At 36.3% G+C, this 8006-nt stretch overlaps 1 pseudogene; it reads left to right on the top strand.

Annotated features, from left to right (window-relative positions):
- The first annotated feature begins 4380 nt into the window (after positions 1–4380).
- On the top strand, positions 4381–5298 carry LOC126057228 (olfactory receptor 2AK2-like; annotated as a pseudogene).
- The last annotated feature ends 2708 nt before the right edge of the window (positions 5299–8006 follow it).

The raw sequence follows: 8006 nt of genomic DNA, 5'->3' as shown, positions 1-8006 counted from the left end.
TTGCATCCATTTTTTGAAGCATCTCAATTGGTATTCTCCCAATCTCTGGAGCATTGCTTTTTCCAGTGCCTTCAATGCTGTTTGCACTTCTTCCTTCAGTAGCATCGGTTCTTAACCATACACTATTGCTTAAAATATTTGAATGTCAACCAATTCTTTTTGGTACAGTGACCTTGTATATTACTTTCAACTTCTTCTCAAGCTTCATATATTGTCCAATATTTTGTCCATAGAGTCCTTCAGTATTGCAAATCAAGACTTGAATTTTTCCCTTCAGGCTTAGAATTCCCTTTCTGTTTTCTATCCCCAGGTCTTTGCACACATAGTTATACTTTCCTTTGTCTTCTTGAGTCTTCCTTTGAAATCTTCCCTTCAGCTCTTTTACTTCATCATATCTTTAGCTATTCTACATTCTAGAGTAAATTTCAGAATCTCTTTTGGCATCCATTTTGGTTTTTTCTTTCTTTCCTGTCTTTTTAATGACCTTTTGCTTTCTTCGTGTATGATATCCTTGATGTTATTTCACAACTCATCTGATCTTCAATCATAAGTGTTCCAATGTGTCAAATCTATTCTTGAGATGGTCTCTAAATTCAGGTGGGATATATTCAAGGTTGTACTTTGGCTCTTGTAGACTTGTTTTAATTTTCTTCAGTGTCAGCTTGAACTTGCATATGAGCAACTGATAGTCTGTTCCTCAGTCAGCCACTGGCTTTGTTCTGACTGATGATTTTGAGCTTCTCCATCGTCACTTTCCACAGATGTAGTCTGTCTGATTCCTGTGTATTCCATCTGGTGAAATCCATGTTTATAGTAATTGCTTATGTTGTTGAAAAAAAAAAAGGTATTTCAAAGAATAAGTTGTTGGCCTTGCAAAATTCCATTATGAGATCCCTGGAGTTATTTCTATCACTGAGGCCATATTTTCCAACTGCTGATGCTTCTTCTTTGTTTCCAACTTTCACATTCCAATCACTAGTAAGTATCAATGCATCTTAATTGCACATTTGATTAATTTTAGACTGCAGAATTTGGTAAAAATCTTAAATTTCCTCATCGTTGGCATTAGTGTTTGGTATGTAAATTTGAATAATGGTTGTATTAACTGGTCTTCCTTATTAAAAAAAGCCATTGCTGTTGAGTCAGTTCTGACTCCTAGTGACCCTACAGGACAGAGCGGAACTGCCCCATAAGATTTCCAAGGCTGTAACCTTTAGGGACGCTGACTGCCACACTCTCTCCCAGGGAGCAGCTGGCGGTTACCTTTCAGTTAGCAGCCTAGTGCTTAATCACTGTGCCACCGGGGCTTCTTCAGTTCATAGCAACCTTATGTGAAAGACAACAAAATGTTGCCCACACCACAGTCCTGCAAACTGACAGACAGGCAGTAGACGAAGCATGACATACATCCTGGATATTTTACTTTGCTGAGGAAAATAGTGTAAATGATATGGAGGCATGTATTCATTTTGGAAGGTTAGTGAAGCCTCAGCATGTCTAGAAGCCAAGTAAAATATCCAACCACACAATACCCTAACATCAGCGTGTTTCCATTTTGTACTATTTCTTTGTGTGCATGTTTCCGAGTATAGAACATTTTGACTGTTAACGTAATAAACATCTGTATTTATATGTCACTTTAAATATATACAATTTCTAAATATAATGTATTTGTACTAAGCAGTATTAATAATGAATGTTGTAAAAATCTCTCCATAAAGTTGAAGAACTCAACTTTAGCCCTTAATTCCTATAATGTATTTAAAACACAAGATATTTCATCTGACAGGTTAATAAAAAGTGCTAAAATGAGTATATGTGTTCAGAAGCACCTAAAAGACACCTTTAATCTTTTCAGGAAAGAAATTGCAACTTATAATGTCTGGTTATCATAATTACCCTTTGAATACATACACATTATCTCATTAGGTCGATATTTTTTAATTCCCTTCTCCATTTTTACCCTAAGCTCATCATTCCAAATTTTTCTTATGAATTTTACTATGCTTGACATATTTTTTTACAAAAAATAAGTTTCACATTTATAATTATTTCACAAGAAAAATTCCCAGTATGAAACCATTAGTTCAAAGGATATGAAAGTTATCAAAGTTCGTGATAAATGACTAACAATTTTTTAAACGATGTACCTTATGTTTAGAGTCTCTGAGTGGTGCAAATGAGTAAGCACTTGACTACTAGCTGAAAGTCTGATGGTTTGAACCCACCCAGAGTCACCTGGGACTACAGGCCCGGCAATCTCCTTCTGAAAAGTCACAGCCCTGAAAGCCCTATGGAACAGTTCTACTCTGCACACGTGGGGTTGCCACGAGTTGGAACTGATTGGAGGCAACTAACAACACCGTATGACACCAAACATGTGTTAGTGCATATTTGGCTACATCGTTAACAATTTTTTTCTTGATAATTTAGTAAAGTGTTAATACATCACTCTCATACCATGTATAGACTTATCATTTCCCCACATTAAAACTTCTGTTTCCTCTTTGATGTATCTACTATCTATCTTTTCCCTATGGGTTCAGTTGTCTTTTTTTTTTTAATTTGGTAAATTGTTTTTATATTTGAGATGTTTAATAACTATATTAATGCTCTAAGCTTTCCTTCAAGGTTTTGTTAAAATTTATAATTTTTGCATACAATTTTTGAGGTGTAAACACTGGAAAAATCTGAATAATAGTTTACACATGATGAAATGAGCCTTCCGATAGATTGGACACTCTTACCAGCATTCCCATTTTTATTGTATTAAAACACATTTCTCTTCCCTATATATGTTCAAATTTTTTTAATTTTTTTATATATGTTATCGATGATATATCTTCATGTAATAACGTATTATGTGATACAACTTCTATTAGGTGCAAAAGCTATATTATTTCATTCCTTTATCTTGCTCATTTATCCCAGTATTTTATCTATTTTACTTTTATAATACTTTGTGTGTTATATTTTCTCCACTTCACAGTCTTTCCAAATTTTTTCACTTTGCTTTTTAGCTTGACCTTTTATTACAAATTTTTATTAAAATAATTCATCATGGTCTGAAATATATAGCCTTGAAATTTAGGTTGGATTTGTATGAATTGGTTTAAAAAGAACAACAATATGACATTTATTTTGTCCATCCAGTTACATGTTATCTTCACATTTTATTTGATATTTAACAATATTGTCAGTTTTTATTAAAATATTTAAATATTATGCTTAGTTATCAGTATTTATTATTAGTAATGTGAAAATATGATTAGAATATTAAAATATAATCATAGCATATTGGAATGTTACCAGTTAGAATAATTAAAATTTATCCATTTGGTTTATTGAACACTTTTAGCAAGTTGAATAATTTTCATTATTCAAAAACAATGACGTTTTCAGTTAAAAAAAAAAAACTATAATCAGCATTGTATTTTATCTTTCCAATGTTGCTATCATTATTTATATATGTGGTGCAGCTATGCTTTTTGGATTTTGCCACATTTCATAACAATTTCAGTGGGAAATTGGAAAAAAGGACTTTTTGATGCTTATATTCATATTGACATTCATGATATTATCCAAGCCTTTTCTCAAGCTTTTTTAATAGTTTCTACCGCTATTCATGTTTATTAAAATCCTTTCTCAAAGTTTAGTAATGATTGAATAATTTCTCAATATAATAGCCTGTTATTACTACATCTGTCTGTACCAGTTAAACACTTCCCTTTCTCTCATTCTCCCCACTCCTTTGATTGAATGGCCTCCTACATGGCAAAATATAGAAAATAACTAAAAAGAATTTGAAGGAGAGACTTAGCCTGACTCACCTTTAGAGTTCCAGAAACTATCACTGTATTTGACCACAGTAAATGCATAGTAAATACTGGTAGCATTTAATATTGTTTCCTTTAAAGTTACTAATTGTCTTTAGAACAAGGGAACTCTAGATAGTGAGACTTTTATTTGGAAATACATAAATGCCAGATTTTATGTTAGAAAACAAAACAGAATTCATTTCAATTTGCTATCTTGGAATTGACCATCCTTCACATTCTTCTTCAGTCAAACTTACTTTAATAAATGTTAACATATATTTTAACAATTCATTCTCAAGCTCCCCTTAAGTCTGCCATGTTATTGACATAATTCCATCTCTTCTTAAAGGAAGAAATAAAATGTATTTTCATTTTGCTGTTTGTCAACATGGCCATTATTCAATAGACATAAATTCAACGTGTTAAAAGGGAGAGAGATATTTACCTAAGGTGACTGAAGATTCTATTGTATTTAATAATTGTTTTGGTTTTTCTCTTGAAGAACTTTCAATATTGTTAGATGGAATTTTTAGATATGGTCTGCTTTAATTTTATTTAAGACATGAAGACAGAAAATCACAGTTTTGGAGCAGAATTTATACTTCTTGTCCTTTTTCAGTATGGTTGAACGAACACTGTTCTTTTTGTCGCTGTCTCCATCTTCTTCTCAGCGGCCCTGGTGGGGAATATCAAACGATCCACCTCATCAGATTGGATTCCCGACTCCACTCCCATGTACTTCCTCCTCAGTCAGGTCTCCTTCACTGATATGACCTACATCTCCACCACAGTACACAAAATGGCAGCAAACTTCCTGTCAAACAGGAAGACCGTTACTTTTTTAGCTTGTGAGATTCAAACGTTTCTGTTTTTGACCCTTGATGGAACTGAAGCTCTTCTTCTTGGTTTCACGCCTTATGTTAGATACGTAGCGATCTGTCACCCTTTACATTATCCTGTGCTCATGAGCAAGACGATCTGTTTGTCCATGGTCACATGTGCATGGGCCAGTAGTTCCATCAATGCTTTAATACATACACTGCATGTATTTCAACTTCCATTCTGTACATCTCAGATCATTAACTACTTTTTCTGTGAAGTTCCATCTCTAATGCCTTTGGTGTGTCAGAACACTTCCCAGTATGAGTATACCACCCTCTTTAGTGGCCTTATTACACTGTTGTTACCATCTGTGGCTATTCTGGCTTCCTATGCCAAGATGCTTATTGTCCTGTACCAGAGGAGCTCAGGTAAAGGGCAGTCAAAAGCTATCTCCATGTGTTCCTCACACCTGATTGTGGCAAGCCTATTTTATGGGACGGGTATCTCCACCTATATGAGGCCACACTCCTTGAGTAATTCTGAACAGGAAAAAGTGGTGGCAGTATTTTACAGCATTATCACACCTCTTCTGAACCCATTTATCTACAGTCTTAGGAACAAGGAGGTTATGGGGGCCATAAAGAGACTGATAGGATAACAGAAAATATGCCATTAGGAACTCCTGTTTGATTGAAACCGAACAACATAAAATGCCCTGCCTAAGCAACTGTCTGGAGAGAAGTAAACTACAAGAACTTTTTTTTTTAATTATTCTTCGTATATATACATATATATATACACATACACATATAACATTTAACAATTTAGCATTGTTCTTGTGCAAACATCACTCAGAATAAATTCCAAACTTCCCATCACCATAAAAAAAAAAAAAATTTCACTTCTTCTTAAACAATAGCTCTGCTTCCCCTCTCCCTCTTTTGTCTGGTAGCCACCAATAAACTTTGATCTCTAAAAATTTGTCTATTTCTGTTACATCATCTAAGTGAGATTATATAGTTTTTGACAGTTCAGTGAGCATAAGGTTTCCAGGTTCATAGATGTTGTAGCATGGATCAGGGCTAAATTACTTTTTTTATGGCTGAGTAGTAATCCATTGCATGTATGTACAACATTTTGTTTATACATTCATCTGTTGATGGACAATTAAGTCGTTTCCACCTTTTGGCCATTGTGAACATTGCTACAATGAACATTGCTTATATGTATGCCTGTTTGCATTTCTGCTTTCAGGTCCCTTTGGTATATACCTGGAAGTGGAATTGCTGTGTCTTACAGTGGTTCTATGTTTAACTTTCTGAGAAAACCCCAAACTGTTTTTCATAGCAGCTGCACCATTTTGAATTCCCACCAGCAATCGATCAGTGTTCTAATTTCTCCACATCCTCGCCAACATTTATTATTTTCCCTTTTTTTTTTATCTTAGCCATCCTAGTGGGAGTGAAGTGGTATCTAATTGTGGTTATGGTTTACATCTAATGGCTAATGATGTTGAATAACTTTTCATGTGTTTGTTGGTTATTTGACTATGCTTTTTGTTGAAATATCTATTCAAATCCTTTCCCCATTGTTTGTTTTTCATTGTATAGAAGTTTTATATATTTTTTGGATATTAGACCCTTGTTAGATATATGGTCACCAAATGTTTTCTCTCAATCTGTAGGCTGTTTCTTTACTGTTTTGATGAAGTCCTTTGATGAACAAAAGTATTTAATTTTTATGAGGTCCCATTGATCAATTTTGCCATTTTACTCTTGTGCTTCTGTTATATCTGCTAATCCATTGTTAAAAACTAGGCCTTGCAGCCACATCCCTGTATTCTTTTTAGAATTTTATGGTTTTAGTTTTTGCATTTAGGTCCCTGATCCATTTCAAATTGTTTTTTGTGTATTGTCTGAGACCCGTGTCCTGATACGTTCTTCTGCATGTGGAAATCGAATTCTTCCAGTACCACTTATTGAAGAAACTCTTCTTTACTTATTGAATGGACATAGCACTTTTGCCAAAAGTGAGTTGATCATAAATTTATTTATTTATTTATTTCTGGAGTCTCAATTCTATTTCCTTTGTCTGTGTGTCTGTTTTAATACCAGTACAATACTTTTGATTACTGTAGCTGTATAAAAACCCAAAAACCAAACCCACTGCCATCAAGTTGATTCTGACTCATAGCAACTGTATAGGGCAGAGTAGCTCTATAGCATGTTTTAAAATCAAGAAGTGTGGGAGGCATTCCAAGATGGTACAGTAGTCATACATTTCAAAATATCCCTCATACAACCAAAGCCCAAGAAAACAAGTGAGTAGAATATGGATGAAAACTTGGGAACCCAAAGAATCAAAAACAAGACTGAAGAATCAGATTGAGTTCAAAGCAGAAGGAGAAACAAAACAGAAAGAGTGGAAACAAAGAATTTCAGATCACTGGTGCCCTGCTATCTGAACATGAACAGCATGTACATATTGAGACAAAATAAGTAGCATTCCCAGCTGAAACTCCCACCATCTGGTGCAGCCAAGCAGGAGTGACTGTGCTTGCACATCCAGAGCAAGACAGGAATGCTTCCCACCCTGCAAAAGTTAAGTACATGCCCCCCTCCCAAAACACCCACCCCTACTCCCCCTGCTGGAGGTAGACAACCCAGTAGAGGATACCCACTCTCCTCACCCAGCCTGCCTCCCCACTCATGATCACAGCCCAGTGGTTCCCACCACTGTTCCACCCTCGAAGCTGGGATATCATGGTTGGGAGGTGCCTGGCCCTTTGCTCAATCACTAACACCGGGAGGCCACTGTTCTACAGCCCCTTCTGCTCCCTTCAGCTACTCATGCCAGTGCTCTGTTACAGTGTGGCCATATTGAGACAAAGGAAGCAACATTTCCAGTCAAGCCCCCCATAATCTGTCACAGCCAGAGCTAGGCACCTTCACCAGGATCTCAAGGACCAGCAGAGCCACCTACTCCCTACAGCCACCTGTACCAGCAGCCTGAAGACCAGCTGCACAACCTCCTTTATGACATGCTGTAGTGGACAGGACACACCCTTCAACCACCTCCCATCAACAGGCATCATTCCCCTGCCCTACTGCCTGCATCACAACCCCTGCAACTGGAGGTTTACTCTTGCTTTAAACATCCCCACATAACCCTGCTCACCTGGAACCATTGATGAGAGTTTTCAGACAACTCATCTGGGGATCAACGACCCAGATACCCCAAACCCAACCACCCTGCTATCAGCAGAGCACAGACACAGCACCCAACCCCAAAACTAGGAAGATCACCCACTGCACCCACAGCCAGGGTCCAGCTGGACAGACAAACACACCACCTCAACAGAAACAC

This window comes from Elephas maximus, chromosome 13 (genome assembly GCF_024166365.1).
Source record: "Elephas maximus indicus isolate mEleMax1 chromosome 13, mEleMax1 primary haplotype, whole genome shotgun sequence".
Classification (NCBI taxonomy): domain Eukaryota; kingdom Metazoa; phylum Chordata; class Mammalia; order Proboscidea; family Elephantidae; genus Elephas; species Elephas maximus.
The sequence above is the reverse complement of the archived record's forward strand: the minus strand, read 5'-3'. Positions and strand labels throughout refer to the sequence as shown.